Raw genomic sequence first — 13,691 nt, 5'->3', positions numbered from 1 at the left:
TTAGGTCTGTTTCTATCTATTGTCATCTATGTTTACAAAGTGTGGTGTCCACTGTTAGCTGTTGGACGTCTGCTGCAACCAAACACTAGAAAGATGCAACCTTAATCTGACCTGAGAAAACTTCTAATTCAACATTAGTGTTGCCTTAAAGCTTGTGAAGATCTTTTCTATTCCTAAACATCAACAGTATATGCCATGAAGTGTGACCACAAAGACATTAAACATCTTATACCAGCTCATGCTGCTACATGCATGTTCCACCAAATTCCTTTCATTCATCAGCATGCAATGCTCATCCTTTGATATTATTCACTTCTACACTATCACACTTTTTTGGGGGAAAACAACCAATCAAGCCACTTAACATCCTTTAAAGGAATATCTAGCAACATTTAGAATCTCTCTTGCTTAGAGTTAGGTGCGAAGATTGGTGTCACACTTATATAATATATATTTATCTATATTTATTCATATTTATATAATCTTCTCATGTAAATCTGGAAAAAAGCATATAGTCTATATATTCATTTATTGATATTATCTTCTAATAAGATATGAAATATAATTGATGCTGAATCCTTTCAGGTGCCTTGCAGACCTAAATCCAGCTGGTGAGCAGTTCATTAGCTGTTAATAGGAGTGCGGCGCTGGGCTGAGCAGCACCTGCCCCTCCCCTGACACCCAGGTGTGAAAAGCTTTTGAATGCAGTGGGGGACAGGGCCACTCTCCCTGCAACCCGGCCCACAAAATCACAACCATATGCCCTTTCAGGTTTGCACAGGGATTACGAGCCTCGACAAGATGAGGGTGATAGCAAGATGGGAATACTAGATAGAGAATATGCGGAATGAAAATATAAAGTGCAGGAAAACCTTAGTGGGAGACATCTGCTTCTGTAGCTCACTGGCTTTTGCTTAAAAACACTTTGCTGCACTGAAATGTTTTGCTTACATTTACTTTGCTATTTTAAACAGATGTATGTTATTTATAGAGGCCTCTTTATCTTATACAAATGCATCAGTGTTTGCCATATTGTACTAGATAAGGGACAATGAAATGTTGGTTTTTCATTGTTTATCCTGACTCAAACAAATTCAGCAGGAAAAGTATAGTACATACAGCAGTCTGAAAGATAATAGCTCTCATCTCGCTGTGGCCACAGAGCCATTTGTGCAGTTTGGGGATCCTGGCATGTGGAGAGAGAGATCCAGTCTGCTCAGCTGCTCTCTCCCAGTATTTAATCACCAGACCACGCCAAGCAAAACCTCCCTATCTGAACCCAGAGCAAAGCATCTGGTTTACCACAGCGGAGATTCTCATGTTCAAATATAGACAAGAGCAGAGACGCAAAATGACACGGAGAGCACATTCTTTCCCACCAGAGGTTTGCAGCACACACCCTGAGGCCTCGACCAAAAATCAACATGTTGTTTGGCAGCGTGGCACTCCTGTGAATAAAATATGATGGAAGGGAAACCTCTCTTCCAATAACCCCTGTTTAAAGCTCCCTGACTGCATGTTTAGGGCTTTGTGAACACAGTCTCCCTCTCCCACAAGAGGAGCAGGAGAAGCCTCTCCTTTCCATAGCCTACAGCAGATGTGTTCTCTCCTCTCTCTTGTGGTTTATTCTTGTCCTCGGTGGGTTACAGTGCATGTGTGTGTGCATTGCTGCATGAGATCAGTATTGTGCTAATTAAAGCAAGGACGCACTCATGGCACTGTGGAAAATACATCAGGAGAGTTGTTTTGAATGATTTAAGAGTTGGTTTGTGTACAGTGTACCCACATCTGTCTTGGCTCTCCAAGATGCACCTCACTGCCAGGTTGCTAGGATACCTATGGCTCATTTAGAACACCTGGACGGTAAGGTGAGGCCGAGCCCACCAGCACGGCTGCTCAAAAGACATGGAGTCGGCCAAATCAGCACACAAGTGGACTGAACTGAAGGAACTAATTGAGATGATTGGTGATAGAGAAATACAACATCAAGAGGTAAAAGGTAGGAAATCCAAGAGGATGGACCAAGCAAGACTACAAAGCCCAATTATAATAACGGGCAATTACTTGTGGAGACAAATATAGATTGAATTTCAGTGTCTATAGGTATTTTCTTCAGTCTACTACTTTGAAAAATGCTTACACTAGCAATGGTGGAAAAACTCAGATGCTTTACTTCAGTAAAAGTAGCAAAACCATGATATAAAAATACTTTGCTGAAAGCAGAAAATATTACATAAGTTTATAGTATATTTTGCAAAATGTAGTAAAATGCTACATGTAATCAATGTAGAAAATAGCACCTAGATTATTATTGTTGCAAGTTAATGTCTAAATAGTAATTTACTGTATATTGTTGGTCAAGAGTGACAACTTTATATACTGTTAAGTAGTTGAATCTATAATGTCGCAACATATTTTATGCACTCATAATGTATTTTGTCTGGAAAATGTAAAAATGAAAAATGCATGAAACGAAAATTCTCAAGAAAAATACAAGAATTTTACTTACATGCCACAACTATTACCAAAATGAAAAACAAAATCACATTAAATGGAAATACTAATTTAAGCAATCAGCTAAAATTTTCATCAAGGCTTGGCCAATAATAGCTGCACCATGAGCATCATCCTTTGGACCAATGTCTTCCAGTAATTTCCTCCCAAAAAACTTGTGACATAAGGAATTTTTGCAGACTTCCTCTTGTTTAAATTTGTACTCTGCTTGGTCAATTTGGCCACTTTAAAATGACATGAGGTAAACAATAGTCTCTAGAGACGAAACAGTTTGGCCCCTGGGGACCCTCAGTGCAGTGTGGGGGGTCCCACCCCTGGCACACTTCCCTTGGCCTCAGGGTTATCACCATGGTAATCCTGGTTACAGCACCCATGAGGAATGATGGTGGCTACTGGGTGATACCTGGACAGACCTTTGCAACTGTTCTGGTGGTCGCTGAGGAGTCATTTGCTGCTTCAATATAGACATAACTATACCTGTCACTGTCACATTAGGGTGTTGATAATCATGTCTCATTGTACCAATAAAGACATCAAATGCTAAAATGTGGTCAAAACTTGGAAACATTTTATCTTCCACTAGCATTTGTAAATTGAATGTATTCAAAAATGTAAAGTTGAATGAAGGTTGTATTGTGTATGCTCATGCTCATGTATGCTTATATGCTCATACTGTACCAATGCATATAAGACCCAAAGAATGGTGGTTGAGAATAATATGTTCTCCTTTCTTTCAGATTCAAACAACACATTGTAATCACTCAAGATTTATTTTAATGGTCTTTTGGTGCCGTATAAGCCTGTGTCTCCACATGCAGTGTTTGGGTTGAGTCCAGGGTCAGTTGGGATTCTCCTGACAGTTTTATATACCCAATAGATGACTGGCTGCTTGCACTGAGACGCTCAGATGTTAACTTCCTCTGTTTGAGAGTTTAAAAGCGTGCTGTGATGGTGTGTCGCATGCTGTATTTATGTTTGAGCCCTGGCTGTTCTATCTGACCAGGCCTCTGCATGGAACCTCGCTGTACTGCTGAGGCTGGGGTAACTCCTCCACCCAGGCAGGCTCCCGTGTGTTGACATTTGAAAAACCAAACAGCACTCAGCAGTGAAACATGAGCCCTGCACAAGTTGGAAAGACAGCGCTTGGGTGAGAAACAGAGAAATAGAAAGAAAGAAAAAGTAAAGAAAAGAGAAAAAAATAACGAAGGAAGTACCCCACACCCTGTAAGATGAGGAAGATGAGTTTTCAAAGCTCCCTCAGTTCCTTCCTTCATTTCTGTGTGCAGGCTGGAGCAGCTGAGAGGTTTCAGCTGGGCTTTGGCTCAAATCGACTGACAGAGAAAATCTGTTTCCAATATGAGTGTTTCCTGTGAATACAGGAAATGGCCCTCAACACTGTGGAGCTACTGCACTCCTCTCTCTCCCTTTCAGCCTGCTGCACCACACAAACCCAAAAGAACAGGAGTAAACTTTTTTTTCTTAATAACGCCAATCCCAAATAGATGTGTAATGGAAAGTTATGCTTTGAATTCTTTTCAGAGAAAATGTGAAGTCTTTGTGAAAGACAACAATGTTCAGATTTCTGATCACATGCGATGATTAATCAAATGTCAGAGAAGTGAAAACATTCTTCACTGTGTATCGACAAGAGTGCAATGGTGCATGATGAAGTTTCAGGTTTGTGGAGACAAATATTCCACAGCCCCTTAAAAATCACTTTAAGAAAAATAAATCAGACAGACTTTGACTCTTCAGGTGTGTAAAGTACTAGGCTCCCTGCATTTGTGATACAGATCTCACAGAAATTTAATATTAACTGCAAGGGAAGGAAATGTGTGTGGGAGTACAAGTGTAGTTTGTTTCAGCATATGATGACAAGGATCATTATCCAAATGTGACATCAATACTCCTCTTAAAACCACTGTCTGATCCACTGATCTAAAAATCCTTGCAGATTTTTAGTATCTTGAATCGTATTCCTGATCTAAAAACCAGCAGTGTAACTCAATATTTCCCAGGGGACAAGCCGTCATCGCACCCACCACATGCCGCAACAGGCTTCAAGGCTCCTGGCTCAGTCCAGAGGATGTGACAGGAATCAGAGAGGCCTTTTTCCTGCTATTTAAATCAGCAGAGCCAATACTTACTTGTGCAGATGCTCAAATCTGCTGTGTTGGCCAGGATTTGCCTTCAGAAGTCAAGGTCAGATGACTTGACTGTTTTTACAGATAAAATAGGACTCCCTCATAAGCTACTGCAAGCAATATAACTGCTGTTCAGAATGATATTCAAATGGATGATTGACAGTTTTGTGACATTTTTAGTGATAATCCCTGTACTTTTGTGTGTTTTATCTCATACCAACATCAAAATCTACTACTGGAAACAAAGCTTTTTACTTAACACCTGAAAGTTGGTAGTTTCAAGCTGATTAAACTGTTCGCCCATAAGCTCATGACAACATCCTTCACACTGGGCCACAGCTGGACATAGGTCACAGTCATTGTCCTGTTGGATCGACTGAGGCCCCATCCTGTTCCAGATATGAGACAATGCAACGGGGGAGGAAGAGTCTTAGGCTGAGAGACACACACCCTCACTACATTGGTACTGCCTCAACAATGAGTGCTCCTCATTAATGATTTTTTTTCTCTCACGTTTAGCTTTATGACTTACAGCACTTTGCTGAGTAGTTAACCCTGAGGTCAGGCCTCAGAAGGCCAATGTGAACTGGCTCCTTCCAGCCACATACTCATTTAAATTCAGTTTGTTGTGTCACTGTCCACACAGATTGGTTATTGAAACTACAGTCTGTCTCAGCAGAATCTTAGAGGCAACTTCAGGATACCCTCCAGACATGTTTTAAGATAATAATCTGCTTTGAATGGTAATTTGTGTCTGATATGATTTTCCAAGAAAAAGTTCAATTACAGTGTTACAAATTGCATCTGATTCTTCCTCATTAAGAAAAATCCAGAATAAGCTTATATTTTTGTGTATTGTGTAATTGCTGGACACAAGATGCAAGATGTCTCATTGCATGTGCACTGGAAGCATTTCACGCCATGACTAGTTGTATTGTCACAAAATCATGCTTGTATGTAAGTATACATGTTAAACTCAGATTTAAGGTGAGCACAGAGGAACAGATATATTATTCTACAACGGCTCTCTCATCTCATGTTACACATTACAGAACACCAGCTGACAAATTCTCTTTAACACTGTGTGAGCACTAAGTGACCCAGTCAGTCTGGGCACAGGATCAGATACAGACGGTGAACATGAACACATGTTGGGTTTTTTTAATAGCACAGGTTGTTTGCACATACACAGCACATGCCATTGTTTCACTGTGATGCCCTCCTTTAGTTAGGCAAAACAAAAGGTTGCTTATGACATCAGCCGTGCAGTAGGACTTGCTTCCTCCTTGCTCCGTTGTCTTTGGTACTGTGCTGGCACTCTGTACATCACAGGTGTCTATAAGGCACTCTGAGGATACATTTAGTTGGAACAGTTACTTGATGATGAGGGTTTTTGTTGAATGTACTTGGGATGAGGCATTTTAAGACAGGTCACATTGCCTGGGTGTAAATTCAGAGAGGTGCTGGTGTGTAATGACCCTGTGAAGACTGTTGCTTTGCGTCTTGGATCATTAAGCTGCAGGACACCAGCCAGGGTAGACCTTGAGAGAGGGAGCAATGCTGTGCGGAATAACTTAACATAAAGTAGCGGGTGAGAGTGCGCCTCTGGACATGCTCGATCAGTCAGTGTGGGGCTGTAATTTACAATTTACATACATCACCTGCAACCTCATAAAACAGAAACAATTTCCTACATGGAAAAATGAGAGCACTCATTGGACACGTTTTCCACACACATGGATCTGTGTACACATGTGCATGTGCATATGTGTGGTGTTTGTATGTAATGGGGATCCTCATGACCATTGCTATTCATATGTGTCATGCCTCCATCTGGATCCTGCTCTCTGACCACATGTCAGGTAAGTCAGCGCCGAGTAACAGAATACAGGCACAGATGATGAGCTTTTTACGTAAAGCTAACCTGTCATTTATCTGATTTTCCACACCAGGTCAAGGGACTGAAACTCTGGGGTCATGCACACAAACATACAGCTTTCCTGATGGTGCTTGAAGAGGAAAAAACAGACTGTATCAAGTTACATATACCCTGTAGAGTTTTGCAATTAATGTCAGAAATCAGTAAAACATTATAGACATTTCAGTCTAGCTTTGCATAAGATATAATATTGGCTGCTGGTGTGAGAAGTGCTGTGATTGATAAGTAATGAAAACCAGGTGAGTATCAGTCAGGCACACTAGTCCCAGCGCAAGGTCACCACGGGTTGGAGAAAGAGGTCACCCTACCTCAGGGGGCTGATGGGGGGTAGAATAGCCTGAAACTCCGGGAGTCAGTTTTCAATTAAGTCACAGCTCAAAGTGTCACAAGGATATATGGACAGCCCACTGGTGTGCCCTAAGATGAAACTCCTAATCCATCTTTCCATTTAAAGCTCAAAGGAATCAAAGAAAGCTCATGTCTCTATCAAACATGACCATGACTCTCGCCCATCTATCACACTTTATCACTCTGAGACATGTGAGCTTTCCCTGTGTGTCTCTTCATCTCCGATCACACACATGGTGTAGTGTGATCTTTTACTTTGCCTCCGAATTCTCTCACGTGGTTCGTAAAAGCTGAACGCAACATTTTAGCTTCAACACATCTTTCCACACATCATCCAATTTTGATGCAGTGCCGTGTGTGTGAGGAATGTACTGTTTCTCTGGTTGACATTAGTTCTCTTTGTTAACCTTAGGAAATTAACTTTTTCCCTCAGTCTCTGTGTTGCACGTGAATGTGCTTATTCATGTCGATCTGCTCTCGTACGTATGAATGACAGAGAAAGAGCAGTGAAAGAATCCCACAGAGACAGAGTTGAAGACAGAGACACTAACAGAGACATCCTGAAGTACAGGAAAGAGAGAACAAAAATTCTGGAAAACTCTATCTCACTGATGGATGGCTCCATCTTGGAAACTCAGACATATGAACCAGATGGTGGACTGACACAGACACAGGACTCTGTTGATGAATAGGATGACAGTGAGGTTCACGTCTACCTTCGAGTGGCTCCTTCTCAATCTATCAGTCGATTTATCAGTTGTATGATTTTGGACAAATTAGATTTTTTAGCTCCTGAGTAGTTTTTTTTTAAGGAATAAGCACTGAATCATTAAAGATTCCTGGAAAAAAATGCTCATCACTCCACATGACAACATTTCTTTGCAGAGCAGAAATATAATGCTCAATTCAATCCATTAACCAATTCATTGAAGAAGACCCTGTGACCATCAGTCAGAATCTCTTTAGTGGAGAATAGCCCTAATGTGCATGCTGCGACTCTGAGGTCACTCACCGGTCACAGGACTAACTAGTGTCACTTCATAGTCTGATTCAGTCACACTGTTTTCCCAGTGTAGTTTTGTACATATGGTTTTTGGTTATTATAGTATACATATTCACAAGGTAAACTTAATGTTCTAAGTGTATATATTCACAGCATTTACCAACTCAGAAAGTCTGAATGCCTCTGCTGCCAAGTAATAGTTTTAGTAATAGAAGTTGTTTTCTTAAGGATAAAAGTCAAGACCCTGAATCACAATGTGGATAGGCTACGTTGGTTATAGGAGAAAACAAAACACAATACTTTCATCCTGGTTTCATTAAGGTTATTGTTTAAGTGCCTTGGGCTTTGGGCACCAGAGTGAAACAGATATTGCCATCAGGAGAACTACAGCTCCACAGCAGCAGAGCTAAACATGGCAGTGATTAATCAGATTTAAACAGATATGGTCTTCATTATCTTGTCTCGAAGAACTTAATGATGGCTTGAGTTTAGCTGGCATTGGAGGGAAGACAGGAAAGAAAGACTCATTCTCTTTCTTGGTTCTTTCCATTTATGCTGGCATTGTATCTTTGTGTATTAAGTACCACACAGCAACGTGACTTAGCAGTTGGGCCCACAGGCTGCTGTGGTTACTCCAAGAAGATTCGAGGATGAATTTAGCATCATGCACTTTTTTGACACACGTACAAGGAAAATTCCATCTGCAGAAACTGGATTATTCTAACTGGAAGGTCATTGGCAGAGTTCTGAAATTGTGAGAAACATTTGCAGAAATAAGCATCAGACTTAGGGGACTTGGTTTAAGAATGAATGCAGCAAGGTATATTTGTCTTTGCAACCATGTTACAGATTAATTAGTAATGATACTGCATCCATTGAGTATTTTATAAAGATTTGGCACCGAGACTAATGGTAGGTCTGAGTCTGGGGTGGGAGATCTGGGGGATGTGAGGTGAGGGGGTGGGAGAGTGATTGGGAGACTGTACACATGCACTGCAGAGAAATTAGACAGGTTGTCAGCTGAGTGTGCAGCAGGGCTTTGGCAGCCAGACCCCCTCTGGGATCTGGAGGAGAGGAGTGCAGGATGGAGGAGTGTGTGAGCCATGCACAAGGGGTTGAGACACAGTTTCCTGTGTGTATTTCCTGTGTGTTTAATGTGAATCTGAGGGCCAGGGCCTGTTTCCTGTGTGTGATGGGTGCCAGGCCCAGGGCCCCGACACAAAGACAATGTTGCTTGAGAGTCCACGAATGTCAGAAACAGGCCAGGCAGCCGGTACACACATCAGGACAGTTTCACAGACTTCTATACAGACTCAGAAAGCTTTAAAGTTCACAAAGTAGAGCTCTTGAGAAGCAGAGCTCTGTCTCTGTCTGTATGTCTCTCTGTCTTTTGATAGGCAGAGATCCCAAGACCTCTTCCCTGAGGGCTTGTTACAGCTAGGTGCGCCTCTTCACATGACTACTGTAATGAAATTATGATATGACACATACACATACAGTTAAAGAATTTGGCTGCTGTTATTATCTATTTTCCTATTATGAACTAATCCCACGAAATGACTAAATCCAGCAATGTACTAAAGTATACTTGCACATAGCGACTTGCTTTTACGGATTCACACCTACAACAAATGGCCAAATGTATTTTAGCACACTGCTAGTTTTAGTCATTTGGTTTTAAAATCATTTAATAAAATAGCTTGCCACTGCAGCAAATGTCACTTAAACAAGAGCGAGTACATACATTTAATAAATACATACAAATCCGTATATTTTTGGGGGACAATTTTAAAATTAATACACATTGAATGCTGGTGGGAATTTACAGTAGCAGGACAATGTATGTGAAATTGACACAATAAAAATGCTGTGGGTCATTAATGTGTTTTTTAACAGTAGACAACTCAATGGCACTATATCAGGCTTTAGCTACCCAGACAATACTATAAACCTTAAATATAGTGTACATCAAAAGCTTTTCCTCAGGACCATGAGAAATTTGGAAGTCAGATGCATTTTCATTTATTCATAATTAAAACGATGAGCAACTTCAGCAATCTTTTTGGCCAGCAGTAGAAAAATTCTGTTAATACAACAATTACTCTCTTTAGCCTTTAGCTACTAAAGGCTCCAAGCTAGTGTCTAACTTTGTCTGCCTGCTGTTTGGTGCCAACAAGCAGTTATTGTAGAGCAGGTTATGGAGCTTTTTTTTTTTTTTACTGAAAACAGCCGCCTGTTGCAGAAAATAATGCTGATGAGAGTGTTAAGACTGAACTAAATCAGCAAACTGCAGACCAGAAAACCAAAACAATGAGCTGAAAGGCACACAAAAGCTATACGTACACCAAGGAGAACTGCATACATTACAAGTGACCATTTCGTTGTAGTAACAGTCATGTGATCAGTTGTTCATATAGAAATAGTATAGCTGTCTGGGCAAATTGTGTGTGTGTGTGTGTGTGTGTGTGTGTGTGTGTGTGTGTGTGTGTGTGTGTGTGTGTGTGTGTGTGTGTGTGTGTGTGTGTGTGTGTGTTTGTGTGTGTTTGGACATGTGTTTGAGGGTCAGACCAGGAGCTCTGACAAAGTGACAAAACCTCACTCAAGAAAACGGAGCATGTTTGCCCAGTAAGAGAAGCCTAAAATACACAACCCACGCAAACAAAGACCCCGGGCAGATGGCAGGATGACAGGGAGAAGAAGGAAAAAGAGCAGATAGAGAAACCAGAGAGAGGAAGGTGGGAATGGAGTGAACATGACTGAAGCTGTTAATTCACCTCAGACAAGCACAGACACACACACACTGAAACTATGACACACTAAATGACTCTTCCTGGAATTCACCACTTTGTATGTGTAAGTGTGTGGTGAAGATGATCTGCGCATGCACATCTAGAGCGTGACGTATTATTGTTGTGACAGTATAATTACTGGCATTTCTTACTGATCAGTTGATTTCTCAACAACAAAGCCTTGAGGCAAATGCATCAAGCCAAACGCAAACATATATGAATACTTACAGTACTGGTGGAACACAAACACACACTGAAATGCACAATCAGGCACCCAGAGATCTATGGGTGTATGTGGCAGTCAGCCAAGAGCAAGGGTTATATGAGTGTATCAGACACACACTGACAGCATAGCCAGACTGCATCCAGAGGGAAAGCCTCTAGAAAGAAAAAGGACATTAGTCCTCTGTCACCTCATGTCCTTGCATCAGGAACACACATAAACACAGGGAGGCTCAGCTCTTCCTCCTTGATGTTAAATATCAGAACAAGGGTAAGAGTTAAACCTGAGGGCAAAGTCGAAGAGGCTGAACATGGGTAAGTGAAGGGCAGCTAAAACAGCAGGGCTGGACATGAGCTCTGACAATATGCAATTTCACACATTAAAATTTTATAACTCATTATACTGTATCATGAGATACAATAGTAAAAGCAGTGACAGATAGTGACGATTGATATTATGACCTGGTGGTAAAAATGTAATAAAAAAACATACATGTTAAATTATAAATTGGTCTGAGGTTGATCTTCAGTATATTTACTGTCACAATCATCAACCAACTGCCAGTGATGAAAGGCAGACAGCAGGACATGCCTCCAACCAACCTGAGCCAGTTATAACACCCTGACACCACATGCTGTGATTGAGAGTATAAGACAACTAATTAGGAAGTGAACAGAAATGAAACAGATGACTGAAATGTCCGGCTTCCACTGGTAGCAAAGGCTCATGTAAAAAATAATGAATCAATATTCAAATTTTGCATTTGAAAGTGTGTCATTCATGCTATGACAGCTGAGCAGTTGCAGGTATGAGTCCAAAGACCAGCTGCTACAACACACAAACATCTAAAAAAAAAACACACTATTTTAGTGTGGATCACTAGTTACCACTGTAACCTTCAAAACTCCCCATCATATCTGTAAATCAGACTTCAGTCACTTTATCACTCAGCTCTGTATTATACATTTGTCCGCCCTATGGTTCACCAGAAGGAGGAAACAATATCTGTCGCGCCTGCGTGTTTGTGTGCGTGTGCTTGTGTAGATGTCCAATAGGGCTGAAAGGATTATAGGGGGAAGTGTATGTGATTATGTACAAAAAAGACCAGGCTGGAGTCTATTCAAAAGGCTCTTGAGGATAGAAAAGACCTTTCACCCATTATGAGGAATCCCATAAGCCTTCTTTATTTTTTCCCCATGCATCATTGTATGCTATTTACTGCAAAACTCATTTATCAGAAGCATGAAAGAAGCACATCTCGATGGGTGTGTGTATTAGTCTCTGTAAGAAAAATTGATATCTATTCATCTGCTCTCACAACATGTATTACTGATAAAAGCACAGCAGTGGCTTAGTTACCAGCTGTGTATGTCTGAGTACTGTAAACATGCAGCATAATGATGCATCAATAACTCATTAAAACCCTGACTGACTTACACAAAAACATTAGGATGGGCAGGAACGGGGAGTCTGTAATCACGCCTTGCCCATTATTGCACAGCTTTTTGCAGTGTCACAAACTGACAGGTCTGAACATGAAGGTGGCAGCTCTGGGTAAAAGCCAGAAGGGTGGAAAACACATGACATCTAAAGCTATGGGTGTTTAATTTAACAGAGGAAAATGTCATATCTGCTTGATTTTAATTACTTTAAATTCTGTGACAAGACTCAAAATGTTTTGGTGGCTGATGATGAGACAACAACACACTCATCCTCAGCTGATCAGACAGATTGGTGTTTTCTGTTGGTTTAAAACTAAAGGTCAGTGGAACTTGGCCTCACAACAACCTGGTTGTAGAACAAAAGCCTGTCATTCTTGTTTCAGTATCTAAATCCTCTGTGAGTAAACTGAACTTTGACATTTACAGCACAATATGTCAACTGGATATTCTGCAAGTTTGTTGTTCCCTTCACGTTAAATATGTCAATATTGTTTTTTAGTGATGACAGGTTGAAATTTGATCAGCTGTATGAACAAAACGATGAGATGATCTCAAAGACAGAATCTGTCGCTGAGTCTCTGCCGCTCTCTAGGGGAAATGTAGTTCACTGACACGTCCTTAAACAAGACCGTGCTGCACTGCCAGCTTGTGACGCACAAGTCTGTTCAGTGTGATCTTTGTTTGATATAATTTGCATATAACATCCCTCACACCATTTTTGTACAGAAGTACACAAGATGTTGATGATTTGATTCTGTCTCTATCATGCAGCCACATCAATTAGCCTTAAACACAACTATTTGTTGATGGTCAACTTGAGATTTCAGTAGATTTACTGTGATCCATTTCACACCTCATGGCATTCATATAAAAAGAGAAGATATATTCTATAGTGTCCAAAACTACATGTAGTTTTTGGTTGATTTTTTGCTGCATGACTAGAAATTAAACAAACTCTCACTGACCTGTGTCTCCCTCTGCTGGTGGAGCAGTATATTTCACAATAGACTACAGAAAATTGTGTGAAACTGTATCAAATTAGAAGCATTTTTAATTGATTAATTTAATAGCAAACACCTTTTGTCAGGTTTTGAATTCATATTATTAGTCGAATTTCTCTAGTGATTACCATCATTTCCATTTTTTGCCTCAAGTTGTGACGCTGTGCCGTGTTCAGCTTTAAAAAGAGCCTGTCTGTATTAACTTGTGATGATGATGATGATGATGGCTGTGCTGCTTCTCTTACTCTTCAAACCTACTGTATTAATTCATCATGCACCTATAATATG

This window comes from Seriola aureovittata, chromosome 2 (genome assembly GCF_021018895.1).
Source record: "Seriola aureovittata isolate HTS-2021-v1 ecotype China chromosome 2, ASM2101889v1, whole genome shotgun sequence".
In the NCBI taxonomy this organism is placed as follows: domain Eukaryota; kingdom Metazoa; phylum Chordata; class Actinopteri; order Carangiformes; family Carangidae; genus Seriola; species Seriola aureovittata.
The sequence above is the reverse complement of the archived record's forward strand: the minus strand, read 5'-3'. Positions refer to the sequence as shown.